The sequence below is a fragment of the Miscanthus floridulus genome, chromosome 3 (genome assembly GCF_019320115.1).
Source record: "Miscanthus floridulus cultivar M001 chromosome 3, ASM1932011v1, whole genome shotgun sequence".
Taxonomy (NCBI): domain Eukaryota; kingdom Viridiplantae; phylum Streptophyta; class Magnoliopsida; order Poales; family Poaceae; genus Miscanthus; species Miscanthus floridulus.
In genome coordinates this window covers 13687955-13711370 of record NC_089582.1, presented here as the reverse complement: position 1 = coordinate 13711370, position 23416 = coordinate 13687955, and the positions used below count along the sequence as shown (strand labels likewise).

Genomic DNA, 23416 nt, shown 5'->3' with positions numbered 1-23416 from the left:
GCAACGGGAAGTAATTGCGTCATGAGAACGTGACGGTCAAGGGACTTTAAGTTACAGAATTTCTTCTCTGGCACATTTATAATACCCTTTATATTCGAGGAGAATCCAGATGGTACCTTGATGTTGTTTAAGCATTCAAACATGATTTCCTTCTCCTCTTTGCTTAGAGTGTAGCTAGCAGGACGTAAGTAATGGCGTCCATTATCTGTCTTCTCTGGATGCAGGTTGTCTCTTTCTCTCAAACAATGTAGGTCCTGTCGTGCTTCAAATGTGTCCTTAGGCTTTCCATACACACCCATAAAGCCTAGCAGGTTCACACAAAGATTCTTCGTCAGGTGCATCACGTCGATCGAGCTATGGACCTCCAGGACTTGCCAATAGGGTAGGTCTCAAAATATGGACTTCTTCTTCCACATGGGTGCGAGACCGTTAGCGTCTTTCGGAATAGGTTGGCTTCCATGTCCTTTTCCAAAGACGACTTTCACATCATTGACCATATCGAGTACATCCTCACCGGTTCGGTTGCGAGGCTTGGTCAGGTGGTCTGCCTTCCCTTTAAAATGCTTGCCTTTCTTTCTTACGGGGTGATTTGCAGGAAGAAATCGACGATGGCCAAGGTACACGACCTTTCGACATTTTTTCAAGAATACACCTCTAATATCACCGAAGCAGTGTGTGCATGCATTATATCCCTTGTTTGACTGTCCTAAAAGATTACTTAGAGCATGCCAATCATTGATTGTTATGAACAACAATGCTCGCAGATCAAAGTGTTCTTGTTTGTACTCATCCCACACACGTACACCTTCTTTATTCCACAAAATGAGAAGTTCGTCAATAAGTGGTCTCAGGTACACATCGATGTCATTGCCAGGTTGCTTCGGGCCTTGGATGAGCACAGGCATCATAATGAACTTCCGCTTCATGCATAACCAAGGAGGAATGTTGTAGATACTTAGAGTAACAGGCCAAGTGCTATGACTACTGTTCTGCTCTCCAAAAGTATTGATACCATCTGTACTTAAAGCAAACCTTAAGTTTCTTGCATCATTTGCAAACTCTAGGAATTCTCTGTCGATTGCTCTCCACTGGGACCCATCAGCAGGGTGTCTCAACATATTGTCTACCTTATGGTCTTCTTTGTGCCATCGTAACAATTTTGCATGTTCTTTGTTTCTGAACAGACGTTTCAAGCGTGGTATTATAGGAGCATACCACATAACCTTGGCAGGGATTTTCTTACGCGGACGTTCGCCCTCAACATCACCAGGGTCATCTTGCCTGATCTTATACCGCGACGCATGGCATACCGGGCATGCATCCAATTTCTCGTACTCTTTGCCACGGTACAGGATGCAGTCATTAGGACATGCATGTATCTTCTCTATTTCTAGCCCCATAGGACAGACAACTTGTTTTGCTTCGTAGGTAGTGGCGGGCAATTCATTGTACTTCGGAAGCATCTTCTTTTGAATTTTTAGTAACTCTCCAAATCCCTTGTCAGATACACCATTCTTTGCCTTCCATTGCAGCAATTCTAGTGTGGTTCCCAACTTTTTCTGCCCTGCATCACAAGTTGGGTACAACAATTTCTTGTGATCTTCTAGCATCCGCTCGAACTTGATCTTCTCCTTTTCACTTTCACATTCTCTTTGTGCGTCACGAATGACCTGAGAAAGATCATCAGTCGGCTCATCTTCTACGGCTACCTCTTCTTCAGCTTCTCCCATTGCAGTATCATTGAAGCATGCACCATCAGGAATAATATCATTGTTGTCCCATTGTTCTTCTTCACCTTCTTCCATTACAACACCGGTTTCTCCGTGCTTTGTCCAACAAATATAGTTTGGCATGAAACCTGACTTGAACAAGTGTGAATGAAGAGTCCTTGAGCAAGGATATTCCACCGTATTCTTACATATGGCACATGGACAGCACATGAAACCATCGCGTTTGTTTGCCTCGGCCACACGTAACAAAGAATGCACGCCGTCAATGAACTCTTGGGAGCGGCGATCAGCATTATACATCCAATGACGGCTCATCTGCATTACATGACATAAATATCATATTAAAACCTAGATCATAATTAATTATTTATACAACATGCGTGCCACCACAAAAGATATAAATTTATGAAAGCATTGCTACAATGTAGACAATCCCAACTACCACTAAAAGAACTAAAGCTAAAATACATTTCAGGAGCACAAGGATTTCGCGACCAATCTCAACTAAAACAGACAGATCCCCCGATTGTGCAACATCTTTGGGCTTCTTCGGCTGGATCACTGCCTCATTAGCCGTCGTATCTACCTGTTGTGCAAGATATTTTTGCACGAGTTCAACATACTCTTCCTCCCAGTAGAAGCCTGAACATCGTCCACTGCCATCCCACTGAAATTAAAACAAAAAATTAGAACTTTAATCACAACCATCATGAAAATAGGTATAAACTAACCATAATCATTAAATACGATAAAATAACTCACATTGCGATCCGGACACTTGTAGAAGATACGATCCTTGTTGGGACCCTCCTTCTTCACTCGGTACTCCATCACAATCTTCGTCTCATCACGACACTTGCCGCATGAAATGAGAGAAAGGCCCGGCCTAAGTCGCTTTGGAAACCCATGAGAGGCCGAGGACCCGGAAGCAGTTGCCATCTACTCTCTATACTCATTTTTTAATACACTATAAATTTCTCCTTTTATAAACAAATAAAATTAAGAAACTATAAAATTATCTAGATCTCTAAATAATGATATTTTTAATGGTCATTGTGTTCTCGTCTTTTACTGCGGCAGGTAAGTAATTCACATGATATTTCTGCAAATTAACAGAAGAATGGGAGTGTACACACATAACAGACTACTGCGACGATATCGGGACGTGTGAATAAATAACCATCCGTACTAGTTGAACTTGCTTACGTGATCATCTCGGCGAGCATTTCTCCACCGGACGGCACCGTACTTGGTCAAGGAAGAGCTCCGATTCTACGAGGAAGGGAACACGGTCTTCTACGACCGTTGTCGCTCTCCCTCGTAGAATCAAAGCTCCTCCTTGACGTTCGTTACCGTTCGGCAGAGAACATGCTCGCCGACATGAACACGGTCCGCTAGTTCAACTAGTACGGATTTTCTATAATTTTCTAACTATTTTCTAAGTTTTTCATTTCATAGAAAGTTAAAATAAAAAGTACGGTGATTGACAGACTACTGCAACGATATCGGGACATGTGAATAAATAACCATCCGTACTAGTTGAACTTGCTTACGTGATCATCTCGGCGAGCATTTCTCCACCGGACGGCACCGTACTTGATCAAGGAAGAGCTCCGATTCTATGAGGAAGGGAACACGGTCTTCCACGACCATTGCCGCTCTCCCTCGTAGAATCAAAGCTCCTCCTTGACGTCTGTTACCGCTCGGCAGAGAACATGGTCGCCGAGATGAACACGGTCCGCAAGTTCAACTAGCTACTTTAACCTTCTTTCATGTAAATATGCAAGCTTGAAGTGATTTTGAGCTCAAATTGCTTACAAATGAAAAAAACCACAATAAAGAACCATATATATATAGTGAACAAAATGAGATAAGACAATGCTGAAAATGAGAGTATGAGATTGGTAACCTTTACAACTGAAGAATCGATGGAGAAATCGACAGAGGAATCGAAGAATGGATGGAGGAACAATGAAGGGAGGGAGGAAGCAAGAACACTACTGCAGTGAGCTTCAAAATATGCTGAGCTCGGGCTCGGGGAGGAAGGAGACGGCCGGGATATAAAGGGGAGACCTTTAGTCCCGGTTGGTGGATCCAACCGGGACTAAAGGTAACTTTCCAACCCCGGGCGCAGCCACGGCCCGGGAGTAGACCTTTACTCCCGGTTGGAGCCACCAACCAGGAGTAAAAGTATACCTTTAGTCCCGGTTGGTGGTTCCAACTGGGACTAAAGGTCCCTGCCACATCTGTCTGGCGCAGTAGCCGTTGGGCAGGGACCTTTAGTCCCGGTTGGAGCCACCAACCGGGACTAAAGATATCTCTAGTCCCGGGCGCAAAAAATTCTGGGACTAGAGCCCATTTTGGTCGAGGATCAAAGGTATGTTCTCTACTAGTGAGCTGACAACTTGAACATGAAGTTGAGATGATCTTGATTGACTGCGTCATCCGTGCTTTGTCGCTGTATCCCAGGCCATAGCTTATGTTGCAGGAGGATGGCAGTACCAATGGTTACCGGCACAAAGAGAATGGGGTATGCGTAGACCTTGTCGACTGAGATGAATATGAGGAATGTCAACAGTAGCAGATGGAACGACGAGACATATACCAAGGCCCTGCCCCACTTTGGTTTCATCCTCCATGAAAGCAAGTTGGAAAAAATGGCGACGAGGATTGCGTTCCAAAAAAAAATGGCGACGAGGAAGGCTGCCACGGCGGCAACCCTGTCTGCAGTGTTCGCAGTGGAGGATGACTCAGAAACCACGAAGCCGCTGAATGTGCAAAGGCGGACCTGATAGTATGGTGCGAGTATTTGCAGCAACGCCTCTGCTGCTCTTCGATCTCATTCTCATCAGTTTGAGTGCAGTAGTCGACAAACACCTGTCCACTATGGAAATTAAAACAAAGATCAGCTAGTCTAAGGCTCTGTTTGGTTGAGCTATGGCTGTGAAAAAAAGCTGCTGTGGGCTGTGAGCTGTGGAAAAGCTGCTGTGGGCTGTGAGCTGTAGAAAAGCTGAAAGCTATTTGGTTAAATAAGTATAAAATATACCTTTTATCTTTATCTCTCTTGAAACAACTATGGAAGAGCTTTTTATTCTACCAATTTCGAAAAGCAGAAAGCCAAAAGCCAAAAGCAGGGTCAAACTACCTTTCAAAAATGAACTACGGAAAAGCAGCTGCTTCTGAAAAAGCACCCTCCAAAAGCAGCCCCTTTGGTTGGGCTTTTGGCTTTTGGGGCCAAAAGCCAAAGTTAAAAGCCCAACCAAACAGGGCCTAACCCTGACTGCAGTGTGAACAAAAGCAAGCTAACTGATGCATATCAAGCATATATATGGGGAACGAGACCCTACCGGGTAGATGACTTGTCCTCCTCAGGCGTCATGGGCCCTTCCATTCTCAAATCTAACCTGGTAAGAAGTGCCATTTGGAGGCTCTTCTTGCTGTGAACTTCCGTGTTCCGACGCCATCGTCTCCTTGCGTTTGCCCAATATGATGGGTGCGGATCTGCTCGGGTCCGTCATTGAACGCACCATTGTACGTACCTGCTGAGCAGACAAAAATGAAAACAGTAATACGTGGTAGCCAATTGAAGCTGCTGATGGATTGAAGCAACACTAGGAACTTGTGATCACGAGAAATCAGAGATGGTACACCTGTATTTATATACAAGCTGATCGAAATGGCGGGGAGCTGAGGGGGGTGGGAGCACTATTTTGAATTTTTTGTACCACGGCAACAGGCCGAGAAATCGTGTGGCCCGAAATGAGCTAGAAAGTTCAAGGCACTGGCTCCTTGGGACGTCATCATGTCACACTACACTACAATATATCCTATACTCAATCTGTCTCAAAATACTAATCACCGGGTCTGTAGTTAAGTTTACACTACTACAGAAACAATATTAAAGTCAGTCTCATTTTTTTGTAGCTGCAGTTGGATCAAAAACCGTCCTAAAACTGGTTCTAGAGACAGAATTCGGTAATATAAGCACTAGTATTAATTCTATTGTATCGGATGTCAAGTCGTGTACAAGGGAAATTTTCATACAGTTGGCAGCAAAAAAAGTAGTTTTATTTCTCAAGCAGTAGGCATGTGCATGTTACAAATAATGGAGTAGTGCCGTATATTACTACAAATGATCCAACCTAATACTGGACACCACACTAACTATAGCTCACATGGGCTTGTGTTGGTTGGGTGGCGACTTCTCCTTGTGCTTCCTCGTACGTGTATTGTACCTCCTGGTTTTAGGCGCACCTGTTTTTTCCATGCTTGCCTTTTTCACCCCAAAACCTGCACCACCATGTTTAGAGCGCCAAAATATGTTGTACTCTTTCAGCTCTGGCTGTCCGAAGAAATAACTGATTGCGTTTGATTTTAGTGCCTCGGCCACATGCTGTATGCTAGCATCTAGCCCTGGGCATTCGGTACTACCGAACCGAACCGAACCGAATTCTCGGTTCCTCGGTTCTTCGGTTCCCAGAAAAGTCGGTACCGATCGGTTCTTCCAAAAAATCGGTACCGACGAAATTCGGCTTCGGTTAGTTCGGTTCGGTTCCGGTTCCGGTTCCGAACCGAACTAACCGAACAACTCCGGCTTCGGTCGGTAACATGGTTCGGTCACTGGAGGTCGCGGGAGTTTCGGTTAGTTCGGTCGCGGGAGGTCGGACGTCACAGGGGGGCACCGGGACTCCGGGTCTCCGGGAGGCGGGAGTTCGGTTCCGCGGGTAGTTCGGTTAACCGAGGGGAGGAACCGAATTAACCGAACAAATTTCGGTTCTTAGGAAATGGGAACCGAACAGGGAACAGAGATTTCGGTTCGGTTCGGTTCCTCGGTTCTTCGGTTCGGTTCTCGGTTCTCGGTAAAATTTGCCCAGGGCTACTAGCATCTCTATACTCTTTGACGTCTCCGATGATTTCGAGTGCATAACTGTCTCCCGTTGCAATCGCATCATGAGGGGCGAAGATAGCTGTCAGCACCTCTTCTGCTCTTGCTTCTGCCCACCACATCAAATGAGCAGCTGCACGACGATCTGCTGGGCTCCAGTGCTGGTACATAGTTAGCACTGAAAGCCCCAAAGAATAACTTGCTCTGGGAATGTCTGATAACTCTGACGACATGTTGTTGTTAGCACAAAGTCCGTGCCTACTTCTTCTGCAACATGCCGGGGCAGTGCGACAAAGTTGTGTGAGCTCGATATGCCGCTCTTGAAAGCCCACCCATGGTGGCCCATACGAATGGGCAATGTCTTGTAAATTAGATAGCATGGTGAGTTCTCCCATTGCACATTGAGCCGCAAGTTTGAATTTATATGTCAATAATTGTAAGCCTTTGATATATAGCAACCCCAACTATGTCCGTGCTTTTCGATAGTCGTAGGAACAATACCAGACTGAAATACGTGCTAACCTCATAACGCTATCTCAGCACAGCCTCCACACCACGCTTATCAGAATACGTGGGCCAGATGTACACTACTACATAAACGATTTTACGCAGCGTTGCACTTTTGCACTCCGTGGCGGGCACCTATTTTTGCCCGCTGCGGTAAATCCCACGATTTACCGCGGCGGGTATTTTTTATTTACCGCAGCGGGCACTTTTGCCCACCACGGTAAATCGATTTACCGTGGCGGGCATTTTATAAGGCCCGCCGCAGTAAATACTGCCCGATTCAGAGCCCAAATACGGTCCAATTCCGAGGTCACGTATATATACAAGAGCCTAGGGTTTCACTGTGAGTCCTCAGCGCCGCACCACACTTCTCTCCCTCGCCCCTGCCCTACCCCTCCTCTCTTGCGCCGCACCACTCTCTCTCCCCTGCCCTACACTCCTCCCGGCGGCCCTCCTCCCTCCGCTCCTCTCTCCCCGGCGACGCGCCCCCTCCCCTCCTCTCCCTGGCGGCGCTCGGCTCGGCAAGGCGCGCGCGGCAGCGCTCGGTGAGGCGAGGCGAGGCAGGGCGGCGGCGAGGCGCGCTCGGCTCGACGAGGCGCGCGCGGAGGCGCTCGGCGAGGCAGGGTGGCAGCGAGGCGCGCTCGGCGAGGCCCGCGCGGCAGCGTCTGTGGTGGATCCAGGGCGCCCGGTATGTCTCTCCCTCTCTCTCCCACCCTCTCTCTCCTCTCAGTCCTCCCTCATCTCTCTCTCTTTCATAGGCAAGGTGTTGCGCGGCGCAGGGACGGGCACACGGCGGTGGATCCAGGCGGCCGCATCGACTCCCTGCGACGTGGATCCACACGACAGCGGATCCAGGGTGGATGCGTGGATCCAGGCCGGCCGCGTCGACTCCCTGCTCCCGCGACGTGGATCCACACGGCGGCGGCATGGATCCATGGCAAGACGGCCCCAACAAGCGGCGTCGGCGCAGATCCGGCAAGGAGGAGACCCCGGCGGCGGATCCAGCGAGGTGCAGTGGCTCCAGTATTGGGCTGGGACGGGCTCGTTGATGGGCTCGAGAATGGGCTCGCCGGCGGGTTCTTGGTTTTTTTTGTTTTTTTAAACGATTAACCACGGCGGGCATCCTAACGTACCCGCCGCGGTAAATCGATTAACCGCGGCGGGCAAGGCCGCCCGCCGCGGTTAAGCCACGATTTACCATGGCCTCTAGGCCGCGGCGGACGGCTTTGCCCGCCGCAGAAAACCGAAAACGTCCGCCTCCAGTAAAGTTTGTGTAGTAGTGGTAGAAATGTCGTAACAGGTTTCCTTGCTTCAAATAATACCGGAGAGTTTTCCCTTCAAGAAGGTGCCTGACAATAGGATTGCAAAAGGTGTAGTGATGAAGTGAACACCAAGACTCCACATCCCTCACAAACCTGCCGGCACAATCTGCATACCATTCAAATCTTCGAAAATCATCCGTGCTCAAGGCAGCAAAAGAAGATGTGATGGACATGTTCTTAGCACTACAAAGAACCCATCGCTTGCGCTTTGCCCCGTGTGCAACCTCCAGTTGCTGTCCTGCAGGCACCGCCTGCTGCTGCTTGTGCTTGTGGAGCAGTTCCATAGCCTCAACGTACACAGACTTGATCTGCTTCCTGCGGCCAAGCAGAGAGACGTGCCTGATGGGCAGCTCCTTGGCCCTCTCCAGCGCAAACTCATGACGGCCATCTCAAGTCCATCAAGTAGCCTTGGGATGCCTTCTCCTCGCGCTTGCCCAACGCAAAGGAAACGCCTCTACTCACGGTCTCCTGAACCACTACCGGATACAGGAGCTGGGTACTCGGCAAAGCCCCAAAAACACTCGTCAAAGCGTTTGCCGTTACACTCGGCATAGGTTTTAACGACAAAAAGCTGTTTGCCGAGTGTCAATCGTCGGGCACTCGGCAAAGACTATGCCGAGTCCAAAAAAACTCTCGGCAAACATTTTTCGGGGAAAAAAAACAAGTCGCCGGCGGCACCACCACCATAGCCGCCACCACCACCACAGCCGCCGGCCACCACCACCACGCCCCGACGCCGCCCACCACCACCACCACCACCACACCACGCCCCGCCACCACCACCACACCAGGCCGCCCACCGCCACCGGCCGGATCCGGGAGAGGGAGGGCCGGATCCAACCGGGAGAAGAAGAAGGGGACGGGAGGGGCCATCGCTGCCGCGTTGCTCGCCGTGGAGCCTGTCGCCGGATCCACTGCCACCGGGATCCAACCGACCGGATCCGCCGCCGGAAGACACCTCTCCGCTGGATCCGCGCCGTGGTGGCTCCATCCCACCGGATCCGCGATGCCACCCGCCGGTGGAGCCATGGAGGGAGGCGAGGAGGGCGGATCTGCACCGCCACCCGCTGTTGCCGCTGCTCCGCATCGCCGGGAGGGGCCGAGCTGCCCTGCGCCATAGACGGGAGGGGCTGGGCTGCCACGTGCGCGGCCGTGAAGGGCCCCCCGGAGGGAGGGGATCGGCGCGGCGGCCCCGGAGAGAGGGCGCGGGCGGGATGATCTGAGGAGGAGGCAGGGAAGGAGGGAGGGGAGGGGCGCCCGCAGGAAGAAGAAGGGGGAGGGGAGGGGCGCCGTCTGGGGAAGAAGAATGGGGAGGGGAGGGGCGCCCACGGGAAGAAGAAGGGGGAGGGGAGGGGCGCCGTCAGGGGAAGAAGAAGGGGGAGGGGAGGGGCGCCGGAGAGGGAGGGGAGGGGCACGCCGGGCCGAAGAGGGAGGAGGGGAGGGAGGGGAGGGGCGATAGCGGGGGAAGAAGAAGGGGGAGGTGAGGGGCGTCCGCTAGGGCCGGTTAAAAAATATTTTCTTTCCTTGCCGAGTGTCCTAGATCTGGGCAATCGGCAAAGTTTTTTTTCATTTTTTTCTTCTCCTTCTTTCCTAGAAAAAAGTTTTTTTCCTTTTGCCAAGTGTCCTAGATCTGGGCACTCGGCAAAGTTTTTTTTCATTTTTTTCTCCTTCTTTCCCAGAAAAAAAGATTTTTTTTGCTTTGCCGAGTGTCCTAGATCTGGGCACTCGGAAAAGTATTTTTTCATTTTTTTTTCTTCTCCTTCTTTCTCAGAAAAAAGATTTTATTTCTTTGCCGAGTGTCAAAAAAAAAACACTCGGCAAACTCCCTCTTTGCCGAGTGTTTTTTTTTTGCCGAGTGTTTTTAGCGGACCACTCGGCAAAGAACTTGTTTGCCGAGTGCCCAAGAGAATGCACTCGACAAACATAAAAACACTCGACAAATTTAACGTTTTCGGTAGTGAACAAGGGCTGAACACACCATCTCCGCCATGAAGTCGCTGTGGCGATTCCACCAACACCTGCGGATGAATACATCGTGGGTTAGTTAGTTTAGTAGTACTTTAATTTTTGATTCCCACTAGCAGTACTAGATAAATGTACTGCAAGTCTGTAACAAATGCTTGGGTTATTAGTTTATTACCAATGCATGCGTGGAATATATGTTACTATTACCAATTTGAGGCCTCAACGGAGGCTCCACATTAGTTCTCACCGGATGCGCTAAGAAAAAAAATAATACTAGAAATTCTCACATTAATTAGAAACATCTAGCCATCAAGTCGAAATCCTCTAGTCATCCATAACCATTTGATCTATTTTATTTTCTACTAGGAAATTACCCACATCTGCCATCATAGATTAAAAATTCGACTAATATCTCATTTTTATGAGAAAAAACCTAGACAATTCGGAGAAAAACGCTCACGGTTAGTTACTAATAAAATTATGGCAATACGCCCACGTCCACGGTTAGGTAATCTATTAATAAAATTCTGGGGCAATCTATGAAGGCCAACAAAACTAAGAGCTCCTGCAGATTCCATCCAGACGGATCGCAGGGGCCTCCGCCGCGGCGCACTGCTAACCTCGCCCAAAGCTTTTTCTTTGAGGTGCCAAGAGCGTGAGCTGGAAAAGTCGTAAGATAAAAAACAAGGGTGAACGGCCACACCGTCGCAGGGGATGTGAAAGATAAAAAATCATTTCATTCTTTACTGTATGATATGAACACAAATTCGAAGTAACAAAATGCATCTTTTCTTGCCCTCCCAAGTCAACCTTCTATTAGGCCGTCCTCTTGCATACATAACCACGCAGCGTCCCATTAAACAAATGATAATAGCTATGCAATATATTATATTTTATAAGAAAAATTATCCACATATGTTATTATAAAAATACATAAATAACCCTCTAACTTTACATCTAAATTTTGCACATCTGTCGTTTTTATAAACTATAATTCAAAATAACTCCTAAAGTTGTATCTAAATTACCCGCGTCTGTCATTATGAAAGATAATGCAATGTATCCCTAAGTTTGCATCTAAATTACTCACATATGTCACTAACAAAGATAATATACAGTAAATTTGTAAGTTATTATGATAAATAAAAATATCTATAAATCTACATGCACATACTAATATAAGTTATTACGACAAATAAATTGATAACCACTATTATTTTTAATAATTTTACTATACGTTAACTAAAACATTGTGGATATCAATACTGGTAATCTATTTTAATAAATAAATAAACAAACACTAAATCACGTGTAAATAGTAATATGAGTTATTACAACAAATAAATTAGTAACCATTATTATTTAAATCATTTTATTATACATTAACTAAGATATTATGCTATATCAACACTGGTAATTTAATTGTAAGTGTTTTGTGTTTTATAAAGTAATAGTACTACATAAAAATTAATTCTTTCATATAATAAATTTAACATCTTGATTGTCGTTGTGCATCAGCAATGACTTTTTATGTCATTATAGTACATAACAATTTAGCCTAGAATCTATACTCTATTTTAAATAAAATAAAAATATGTTATGACTCTGACCAACCGATCTTCAAAAACCAATGTATTTATCATGAGCATTCAACCTATATCTATAATTAAGTAATCTATCTTATCCATTTGGTCAAAAAATATGGTAACAAATCTATCCGATGATGGAGGAATCGAATCCAAATAGTATATACAGTCTACAAGCAAACACTGTTAGGGTGTGGCAGAACCGTCCGAAATAACACGTTTTTAAAGGTGCTCGTCTTCCACTAGATACTAAGCACCTCGAAAGGGGGCTACATTGGACAGTTCCGTCGAGCACACCCCAAAGGAGAACTCGAAACAATCCACGTTTTACATTTAGAATCCAAAAATGAGTACGAGCGTACAATACTTAGTATATTTCATATAACCAGAGTTCTTGGAAATTATTTATTATAATACCAGATTTTAGAGTGTGATAATTAAACAGCGGAATAAAAATAAACATATACTAGAAACGATACAAGGACCCGTCTGTGCCCACCAGAAGAATCCTCCACACAAGAGCTACTCCTCAAGCCGCACCTGCAACATGGGTAAAATAAACCCTGAGTACATAATGTACTCGCAAGACTTACCCGACTAGTGGGAATAGTTTCCCGACTCTCAATGATATGATAGGCAATATGGTTTTGTTGTTTTCTTTTTATTTGCGGAAAGCATTACTAATAGTTCATCCTTACAGTCAAGTTTTATTGGCAGTCATGATTACTTCATTAGCTAACCATCTAGGTAAGCACCTGTTCTACTTTCAAAGCAAGGGTTGAGCAATCGGAACCATTTCACCATCTTTCATCTTTCAGTTCTTACTACGGTGCTAGACCATAGTCAAGTCGTATCGTCTCATGGAAACGACGATTTGCGAACCAAGGTATTCCAGCTGGGTACCCCGAAATACACGCCCCATTTGTGCCCCAGGCACAAAGAAGACCAACCCATTCCACTCCTATCATGGGGTCCAAGTACCCGTCCAAACTTGGACTCCAAGCCCCCACACTTGAGACCCAGTCTTAGTATGGTGCTTAGACCTCTACCTTTCCCCGCCTCCAATCAGTCAGTCTAGAAAGAGCCGAAACCCACGACAAAAGTGTAACGAGCCTTCCCGCTCCCAAAAGTAGGCATGTGCTCAGGATAATAAGTCTGTAACCTGACTACCATCCACAGCAACGGACGGTACTTAATCGACACGGATAGAGAAAATAGTGTAACCAAGGTAAGCTCCATTGGCCGCGGGACACAACCTGTTACACCCACCAATACACATACCATATCCTTACCCTGTCTCCATTTTTCTATTCATTATTTTATCATGAGAGTAAACATAATAATCACTTATTGTGAGTAACTACAGGTTACTCATGCTGTCGAAAACCTAAGCATAGTATCTACTCAAACCTGCACTAGTAAGACTCATAGGACAGATATATCTATGCATGTGGTTTTCATAAAATTCCTATAACATAAATACACATCACATATATATATTCAGTGATTATAAAAAATAAGGGGTAATGCATAGGGGCTTGCCATGGGCAGACGCGGTGTTAGCTGAGAGTTAGTGGTGGCTCCGAGACCTCCTCCTGTACGAGAATCTCCTCCTCGTACCCCTTGACGATCTCCTCGAACTCATGATCGCCAGTGGTCACGATCTCCACCAACTCGTTCTCTACATACATGCGATGATGATGCAACACTTAGCATTTAGGCAACAGCAACTCTTAAACTAAGAATACGCATACTAAGCTACTAAGCTAGCTCTAATGACTAAGGTACTAAGCTAACTATCATCTTCATCAAAGAAGGTGTTGGATTCAACTAACAAACCCTTAGCTTGGCCAATTAAGGATATATCATTATTTCTACTAATGATTTAATGTATATTGAAACAAAGAGCATTTAACTATCCTAATGTTTTGTTTATTCTAAAGCTACAAAAATTACAGTGAGCACATAATAATACAGTGAAGCTACCATAAAAATTTTAGGACTAAAGCTATCACCAATTACCACAAAAATTCATACAATATATAACCTAATAATATTGTGCGCTCTCAAATGATTTAATAGCTCCTGGTATCAACATGTATATATATTATCTAAATACACTAATAGATAGAGCATAATTTTAGGAACCTAATTTACCAAAGATCAGCTCAAAAATGAAATTAGAAAACTATTTCTAATTCCTTATAAAAAAGAAAAACGAATTCTCCCGCGTGGCCCGCGCGACACAGCCCGCATGCCCAGCGGCCCATAGGTGTGGCCCACACGAGGACGACCCAGTCACGAAATAGCCCGATACGGGGAAATCCCGCGCGTGCTGGCGTTTTTGTAAAATAAACCACGTACTTCTCCTGAATTACAACTAAGTCCTAACACAATTTCCCCCTCTCTCAAACCTTCTCACTTAACCCCCTGCCTTTCCCTAATTCACCCGTGCGCACCCCCCCGGCAGCATGGCGACGATGACGCGGCGTGACCTGCCGGCCACCAGAGGCTCACGCTAGCCCGTCGGTCGGGATGACCTTTAACTACGGTCCAACAGCCTACACCAAGCAGCAACGTGGGGCAACGGAACGCGTTGGAGCGAGCCGCAGCGACGTGCGACCGTCTAGGGCGGCGGCGCAGCTGCCCCGGTGATCCAGAGCACCTAAGAACCTAACTAGCTAGCAAGGGAGCATCAGTAGACTACCGTGGACCTAGCCAAGGTGACGGTTGGGGTGGAGGATGGTGGAGGAGGGCTAGCCACGTGTGGCCGAGCCGTGCGGTAGTGCACCACGGCGGCATAGTCGCGTCAGCGACAACGGGGAGGTGGTAGCGATTCAGCTAAGGTGCGTAGGGTGCAGAGGGAGTCAAGGCGATGCTAGTGGTGCTGGTGAGTTGGCTTGGAAGGGACGGTAGGAGGGCTGCCCACATCCACGGCCGGATGTGGCCTTATCAGCACAATAGTGAGAAAACTCCAAAATTAGAGCGTGGCCGTGCGCGCTTCAAGGCTGGGTGGGGTCAGGCAGCGATAGGACGTGAGTGTGAAGCCGTGGATGTGATGAATTTAATGGAGGTGATCGCTCACTAGGTAATTAGATGGCGCGGCTCGACGGCGGCAGCGGAGAGAAAGTGTGAAAGAGAGAGGGACGGACCGGTAGGTGACACATCACGACCTCACCTTGGCGGGACATGCTCAACGCGACCGGGAAGGCATGCGCGTAGACACAAAAGACAAGCGCGCGCGTCCCCAAATGGCCATGGCTCGCGTGGCGTAGTGCCATAAATGGTAAGACGACGGTGAGCCCGGCCACGTGCGCGCGGCAGAGGCGGCAACGCATTAGGCCGGCAGCGGCGCAAAGATGCAGAGGGACGCATGGACATGATGGTGAGACGATGGCACCGGCAGTGGCAGCGTCACAGCACAGGGCAGGTCAGTAGTGTGGCAGCACGGCTGGGCCAGCAGTAGCACTGCCCGGCTGCGCAAGCAACAGCAGCGGCTCCGCGCGCCAGGAGCCAGCGGCGACCAGGCCAGAGCAGGGGTGGCTGGCCATGCGCGGCAGCACACGTGCGCATGGGATAGCCAGCGTGGCGACGCCGAGCGCCCGAGCGTGATGACCGCGCCCATGAGGCCATGCAGCTCGAGACCGAGTCGTGCACGAATTTTAAAGCTCCCAAAACAACTAAACAGTTGCTTCAGTAGGCAAACCATATTCACCATGCTCAAGATGGCATGTGAGGCTACCAAACTGAGCTAAAACTTAACACCTTTTTTAAACCCGATTTGGCAAAATAAATTGCCAAATATGGCTTTGTCTTGCTGTCTATGAACTTGAAAATATTTTGTCTTTGAGCTGAACTTGATTCCAAGTTGCATTTTTAGGCTATTAAAAATATTAGCTAACAATGTTATTTTTCTACAGCAAGTATTTCATTGTCATGTACAAAGTTCATATTCCAAACTTTATTTAAGCACCACATATATGTTCTATAGCATTTTTGTTCAATAAAAATTAGTTTTAAACCCTACTTGATACATATGAGTTATGGAATAGGTTATCATTTAACCTTTTTATTGGTCATCTCAAGTTACAAAAATGCTATCTACACATTCCATCACATGCATTATCACATAAACATGATGCTCATGATATGGTTTAGTAGTTTGTTTAGGGTGTAACACCGAGGGTGTTACATAGGGCTTCAATGGCACATCGACACACAACACCGTCACATGTGACCTTCGAAACTAGAAACTACAATGATGTTGCCAAGATCAATAAGGTAATCTATCAATGCTCCTCCTTTCTTCGACATGTAACTTTTCCATTAAATACTACTTCGATTGCTATATCAATCCAATTATTGTCAAATCACACATCTATTGATCCTAGATAGCAAAAACTACATCATAGAACATCACACCAACCTAAGAAGTCATCTACATGAAGAAGATGATTCTAAAAGAAGCGACACAACATCTTAGCAGGACGGAAACATAATAATGTTACCACCTCCTTTTCAATAGGGCAATAAATACATATCAAAAAATTTGAAAGATGTAACAATAATATGTAAAGTAGATCAGAGTAACGACTTAATTCTGTCAATAATAGCCATTCACTATAAGAAATGTGTCATCTTATGACGTTTATGGCATGACATCTGACCAGAAGGTTACTAAATCTATCAGTTTATGACGTTTGTTTCAGGCCCATTTAAACTTAGTGACATAACTAAATGCACATCATAACAAATGTCTTAAAAGTAGTGAAATTCCATAGTGTGACAATATTTGTCGTGTCATAAATACCAATTTGCAATAGAGGACGATTGTTGCTTTTTTTATATATGCACAATAAGGTCGCATGAAAAATGTGAAAAGAAATACTAAATTTATAGAGAGGAGGATTTAAACTATAAAAACAAAGCAACCCTTACCACTAAGCTATAGACTCATGTTTAAATGTTTAACAAACATATGCATCGAACGTTGGTTGAACCATGGTCACTTAAAATTTGAACTAATATGCACCTCAAATTTAGACAAAACCTTACATTTACCACAAGTTAAAAAATATGAGGTCTTAAAAATTTTGGAAGTAGTTTAAATGAATTTCTTTGTGTCAATTGGAACAAATTCTAAGCTGAATTGTGTGTACTCCTACTGAAAAAATTACGTAAAAATGTATTTAAATTGTATGTATGCAATAATTATATGTGAAAAATGATCCATGCGTATGAAAATGCCAGCCCGCCTAAAACTCATGTCAGGCAGTAAAATTCATAAAAAAGCCAATGACTGAAATACGCGGGCGCCAAAACAATGGGTCAAAATCACAACAAGCGGGTGTCAAGCGCCAAAAATGGCCCCAAACAAAAAGACCCACCCTCCCCTAAACCAAGCGCCACCCGCCTGACATCCTTCCGGATCTCGCACAGTGCTACCGTCGTTCCCCGCTAGGCCGCCACCCATCGCTCGCTGCGCGCCCATCAACGCAGATCCAGTGAGGAAGGTATGAGTCGAGGCGACGGCGGCGGCGAGACGGGCCTGGGAGGCAGCGGCGACGGTGCTGGCCCGGGTGGCAGGCGGTGCGGGCCCGGAAGGGCTTATGGGCGCCAGCTCCAGGGAGGACGAGGCCGCCACGGCGGCCGTCATCCACGACCCTGCGCTCAGCGTTGCGGGCTCGGGAGGCCGCACGTGCTGCCGGCTCCGAGGAGGACGAGGCCGCAACGGGGGCCGCCGACAACGACTGTGCACTCGCTGCATCGCGCAGCCACTGCGAGGCGTGGAGCCGAGGACCAGAGCGAGCACCTCGAGTGTCTCTGCAACATCCTTGGTTGCGACCCCAAGGACCAAGGTGCGGTGATGGCCGGCCCCACAACATCCTCGCCTACGACCCCAAGGTGCGATTATGTCCGCCACGGTTCCCGTTCCGTTCATGCTGTTGTAGGCGAGTCCCCATGGGAAAGCGTCCCTTGCCGGTGATTCCAACGGTCAGACCCTGCTCCGTCCCCTTTGCTTCAGACAAACAGATTGGGGTGATCACTTCTTCTCTGGCCAGCAGCAGTTCCGTTGTGAAATTTGGTCTGAGTTTCTGAAGATAAGGCATTTGAACATCTAAACTTTAGAAAATTTAGTTTTTTTTAGCCTGTAGAGGTGTTTTGGTTGTCCTCAGAGCAAAGGAGGTTTTGAAATCACATATGGACTTATCCTGAATTTGTAAATGACATCACTCAATGCGACTAGTACTGGTCTGTATTAGGCAAGCAAGTGCAAAGGATCAGAGAGATGCTGGCTGCTTGATACCCACCACGCCAGCAACTCTAGATCTGTAACATTTCAAAATAAATTATTGCCATAGACTGCTGGGTTCTTAGTTGCATCAGATGCTGCTAGAATAGCACTTTTGATTAGGTTGTTCAAGGTAATGCAAAGGATATACAAAAAGGTTTCGTGTGCAGTTCTGAAGGAAAAGCCTCTTTTCTTTTGCTTAATTCCTTGTTCTGCCTTGTCTAAGATATGTTCAGTTTATAAATTTAATCGTTCCTTGTGTTCTGTTTTCACAGATGCTAGCCATAGCCTATTTTCAGTGGTCAGGAACTCAGGAGTCTGGAGGACCGATAGGAGCCTGCCGATTGGGCCTATTTGTAGCAGTAGACCTATCGGCCATCAAGAAGCCGACTAGTACTATAGCCAGCATATGGCCAACAGGATGCGCTGTACATGAAGGGCGATCTGTTCTCGGTGCCGGAGTGGCGGAGCTTGCCGACAGCCTTCAAGCTATTCACTGGTGCGTGTACTGGTCTCTCTCCACCCGTGAAGATGGATCATAATTAACACAGGCCTATAAGCTTGCTAGCCCTTGCAGCGGTGCCTACCCTAGCTTGGTACGAGTAGTCTGTGCACTGCATCAGTTGGGAGCCGCTAGCTCTGTTATTAGTGATGGAAAATAGAAATAGATATCCGAATTATCGGATATTCGTATCCGCTATAACTTGTAATATGGATATCCGTATCCGTATCCGTTTTTAATATGGATACTAAATGGATATATCTGAATTCGTTTTTTAGTGTTTTTCTCTATCCGATTCCTGATCCGTATTCGACAATATCTGACGATATCCGTATCCGCAAAGAAAACAAGGTGTCATAAAAATATTTAAAAGTTTTCTCTCCATAACGAGGGACCAGGGGTGCCTCGTCTCCTCGATCAGAAGGATGCATATGGACTTATCCTGAATTTGTAAATGACATCACTCAATGCGACTAGTACTGGTCTGTATTAGGCAAGCAAGTGCATAGGACCAGAGGGATGCTGGCTGCTTGATACCCACCACGCCAGCAACTCTAGATCTGTAACATTTCAAAATAAATTATTGCCATATAGACTGCTGGGTTCTTAGTTGCATCAGATGCTGCTAGAATAGCACTTTTGATTAGGTTGTTCAAGGTAATGCAAAGGATATACAAAAAGGTTTCGTGTGCAGTTCTGAAGGAAAAGCCTCTTTTCTTTTGCCATGACTGTAGCACATCTCTCTTCTGCTTAATTCCTTGTTCTGCCTTATCTAAGATATGTTCAGTTTATCAATTTAATTGTTCCTTGTGTTCTGTTTTCACAGATGCTAGCCATAGCCTATTTTCAGTGGCCAGGAGTCCTCTTGGTCCTAGCTAGCCACAGTCGGCTGCCTCTCAAAACAGCAGTTGAATAAACTTCACTACGCCAGATTTGCACATCACTGCCGGCCTCATCTCTACCGGATTTGTGAGAACCGGCAGTGATGTACTTTCACTGCCGGTTATGAGCTTGAAAATGAGAAAATGATTGGGGCTGGGCTAAAACCGGCAGTGAAGGACCACATCACTGCCGGTTTGTGGCTTGAACCGGCAGTGTTTTGGCGGGCACTCATCACTGCCGGTTTAAGCCAAGAGCCGACAATGATTGGACTCTATCACTGTCGCTTCTAGCCAAGAACCGATGGTGATAAGCCTACAAAAAGGCTGTAGCCGTCCTCTCCTTCCTCCTCTCTTCCATCCCGAGAACAGAGGCGCGCGTTTGGGCCCTTCCCTCCATTGTTGCGGCTGCTCTTCGCCATGAAGCTAGCGCTTGGATTTTGAAGAATGGCTTGATCTTTTTGCTTTAATGTTAGTAACAAACATCCACTCCTTTGATTTTGTTGCTTAATTAGCTTGGTTTTGATGGCTACATTGCTTGATTCTCATTCTAGTTCTTTCTCCATTCTAGAGAGCACTTTTTCAATTGGACATTTGTGCAAGGCTCAAATTGTGGTGAATCCATCATCCAAACGGTTGGTGTCTATAAACACATTTAAATTCCTAGCTAATTATTCCATGGTGGTCAAGATCATCATTGTTAGTATGTGATGCTATAATTAGTTCTTAGAAGTAGAGTAGAATAGTTGTTCTTCAATATTGTGCAATAATTGTTTTTACTACGATTTTCAATTTACAAGGCTGGGGCTACCAATTTCAATTTTCCAATAATTAGTGTATAATAATGTTTTCCAAAAATGGTACTTTCGAGCTACAATTGTTGTTCATAAAGCTCGATTTCTTATTAATTCTTTGTAATTACTATCTCAGTATTTTTTTGTGCAGAGATGGATCGAGAGTGGATGCAACTGTCCCGAACGGACAAGCGGTACATGCATGGCATCAGCCAGTTTATCACCGATGCCAAAGCCCATGATAGGAATGGGAACCCTGTCTTCTGCCCATGCAAAGATTGCAAGAATTATAGGAACTTTCGTCAAATTGAGTCTATACGATCGTACTTGATTACTAGGGGGTTCATGCCAAACTATACGATATGGACTATGCATGGCGAGGTTGGTGTGAATGTTCTGCAGGAAAACGATGATGATGTGGACATGCCTGACGTAGCCATCCACGATGCTGACGAGGAACCTGGTGTCAACACGGAACCTATGGCCACAGTTAATAATGTGTTTAGGAACACGCTAGCTGATGACACCGAGGATAACGATGGCATTTCTTAGCTGCTATGTAATGTAGAGACCGGATGTCTTAGTGAAAGACAACTGAGAAAGCTAGCGAAAATGAGACAAGATGACAAAACATCATTGTATAGGAATTGTCCAATGAGCAAACTAGAAGCCGACATCATGCTGTTAGAGTTCAAATCGACAAACGGATTGAGCGATAAAGGCTTCGATCAGTTGTTAGGTATAATAAGGAAAATGCTCCCAGAAAAAATGAGTTGCTAGAAAAGACATACTTGGCCAAGCAAATGATCTGCCCCATCGGCCTGTCAATACTATGTTCTATAAGGACATCGGTGGAGATGTAAGGCACCTTTGGTTTGCTTTGAGCACAGATAGGATGAATCCTTTCGACCAGGTTAGAAGCAATTATAGCACCTAGCCAGTGACGCTCTGTATATACAACCTTCCACCTTGGGTCTGTATGAAGCAGTCGTATATCCAGATGCCACTACTGATCCAAGGGCCAAGACAACCTGGGAATGACATCGATGTGTTTATGGAACCAGTGATCGATGAACTAGTGGAGATGTTTGAAAAGGGTGTGCCGGATGTTTGGGACGAGTACAAAAAGGAACATGTCACGATCAAGGGAGTACTTATCGCTACAATCACCGACCTACCAGGTCGAGGTTCGTTGTCCGAAGAGAAGATAAAAGGCTATACTGGATGTGTCGAGTGCTTGGACGACACCGATGCGGTAAATCTGCCAAATAACTCAAAGATAGTTTATATGGGACACCGTAGGTTCCTACCTAAGGATCACCCTTACTGTAGGAACAGAAAAGATTTCAATGGCACTATTGAGAAACGCTTAGCTCCAAAATATCGAGACGGGCCTGCGATACTTTGAGAACTCAACAAACTGGAGGTTGTCCTTGGGAAGAGGGACAATGCAGTAGCAACACCTGATGGGAGCGTTTGGAAGAAAAAATTGGTTTTCTAGAAACTACCTTACTGGCCATTTCTGAGTGTACGCCACTGTCTTGATCCCATGCACATCACTAAAAATATATGCGCTAACACTCTTAACACATTGATGGACACCGGGGGGACATCGAAGGATTCACTAGCCACACGCCTGGACATGCAACACTAGGGAATCAGGAAGGAGCTGCATCCTGTGGAGCTAGAGAATGGCCAGTTCGAACTTCTGGTTGCGTCATGGACATTGAAGAAGGAAGAAAAGTGTGCGCTTATTTCTTTCTTCAATGAACTCAAAGTCCCGACAGGCTACTGTGCGAACCCGAAGAGGCTAGTGAACATGAGAGAACTCAAGTTCAACTATGGCCCTATGAAGGCCCATGACTGTCGTGTCATTATGACTCAGCTGCTCCCTGTTGCCCTACGTGGTCCGCGCCCCAATCATAAAGCTTTGCTCGTTTTTCAACGTGATCTCAAAAAAGGTCATTGATGTGTCCATGCTAGAGCAGCTGCAGCGGGACATAGCCAAAACTCTCGTTAGGCTTGAGATGCATTTTCCGCCGACTTACTTTGATATCTCATTGCATCTGCTCATTCATCTTGTTGACCAAATTAGAGCCCTTGGCCCAATGTACCTGCATTAGATGTTCCCTTTCGAAAGATTGATGAAAGTTTTCAGAAGGTATGTTAGGAACAGATTCAGGCCAAAAGGGGGCATGGTTGAAGGATGGTCAACGGAGGAGGCCATTGAGTTCTGCACATATTATCTGGACATCAAAAGGGTCGGAGTTCTAGAATCTCGTCACTAGGGAAGACTACGTGGCAAAGGAACGATTAGGGAGAAATCTGTTACAGTAGATGACCTTGTTTCTTTCAGACAGGCACAGTTCGCTGTTCTCCAGCAAGCCGAGGGTGTGATGCCATACATTGACCAGCATAGGCAATCACTGCAAACTCTATATCTGAGCAAGTCACAGGCTTGGCTGGATAAAAAACATAAGGAGAAATTTGTCAGCTGGTTGCGACGTCGCTTGCTTGGAATAAAGTTGGGTAATCAACTGGATGCCTTAGCCAAGGGACCTTTGAGTACATATCTTAAGTACCAAGGGTATGAGACCAATGGATTCACATTTTACACAAAAAAGCAAGATGGAAAGAGCACATACCAAAATTGTGGTGTTCGTTTTGATGCTCATGATGAAAACTGCAACATGCAGGCGACATACTATGGTTTCATAGAGGAGATATGGGAGCTAGCCTACGGTCCATTGAAGGAAGCTCTTTTTCGCTGCCAGTGGATCCGGCTCGAGGAAATCAACACTAACAGCGAAGGGTTCACTACCATTGATCTCACTAAGACCGCATACAGAGACGACCCATTCGTCCTTACAAGAGATGTTATGCAAGTCTTCTATGCAAGGGACAACAAGACAAAAGGAAGGCTAAAAGTAGTCCTAGAAGGAAAAAGGAAGATTG

The 23416-nt window shown here is 46.1% G+C and overlaps 1 pseudogene; it reads right to left on the bottom strand.

Annotated features, from left to right (window-relative positions):
- Window positions 1–5901: 5901 nt before the first annotated feature.
- LOC136543189 (uncharacterized) lies at window positions 5902–9473 on the bottom strand (annotated as a pseudogene).
- Window positions 9474–23416: the final 13943 nt, after the last annotated feature.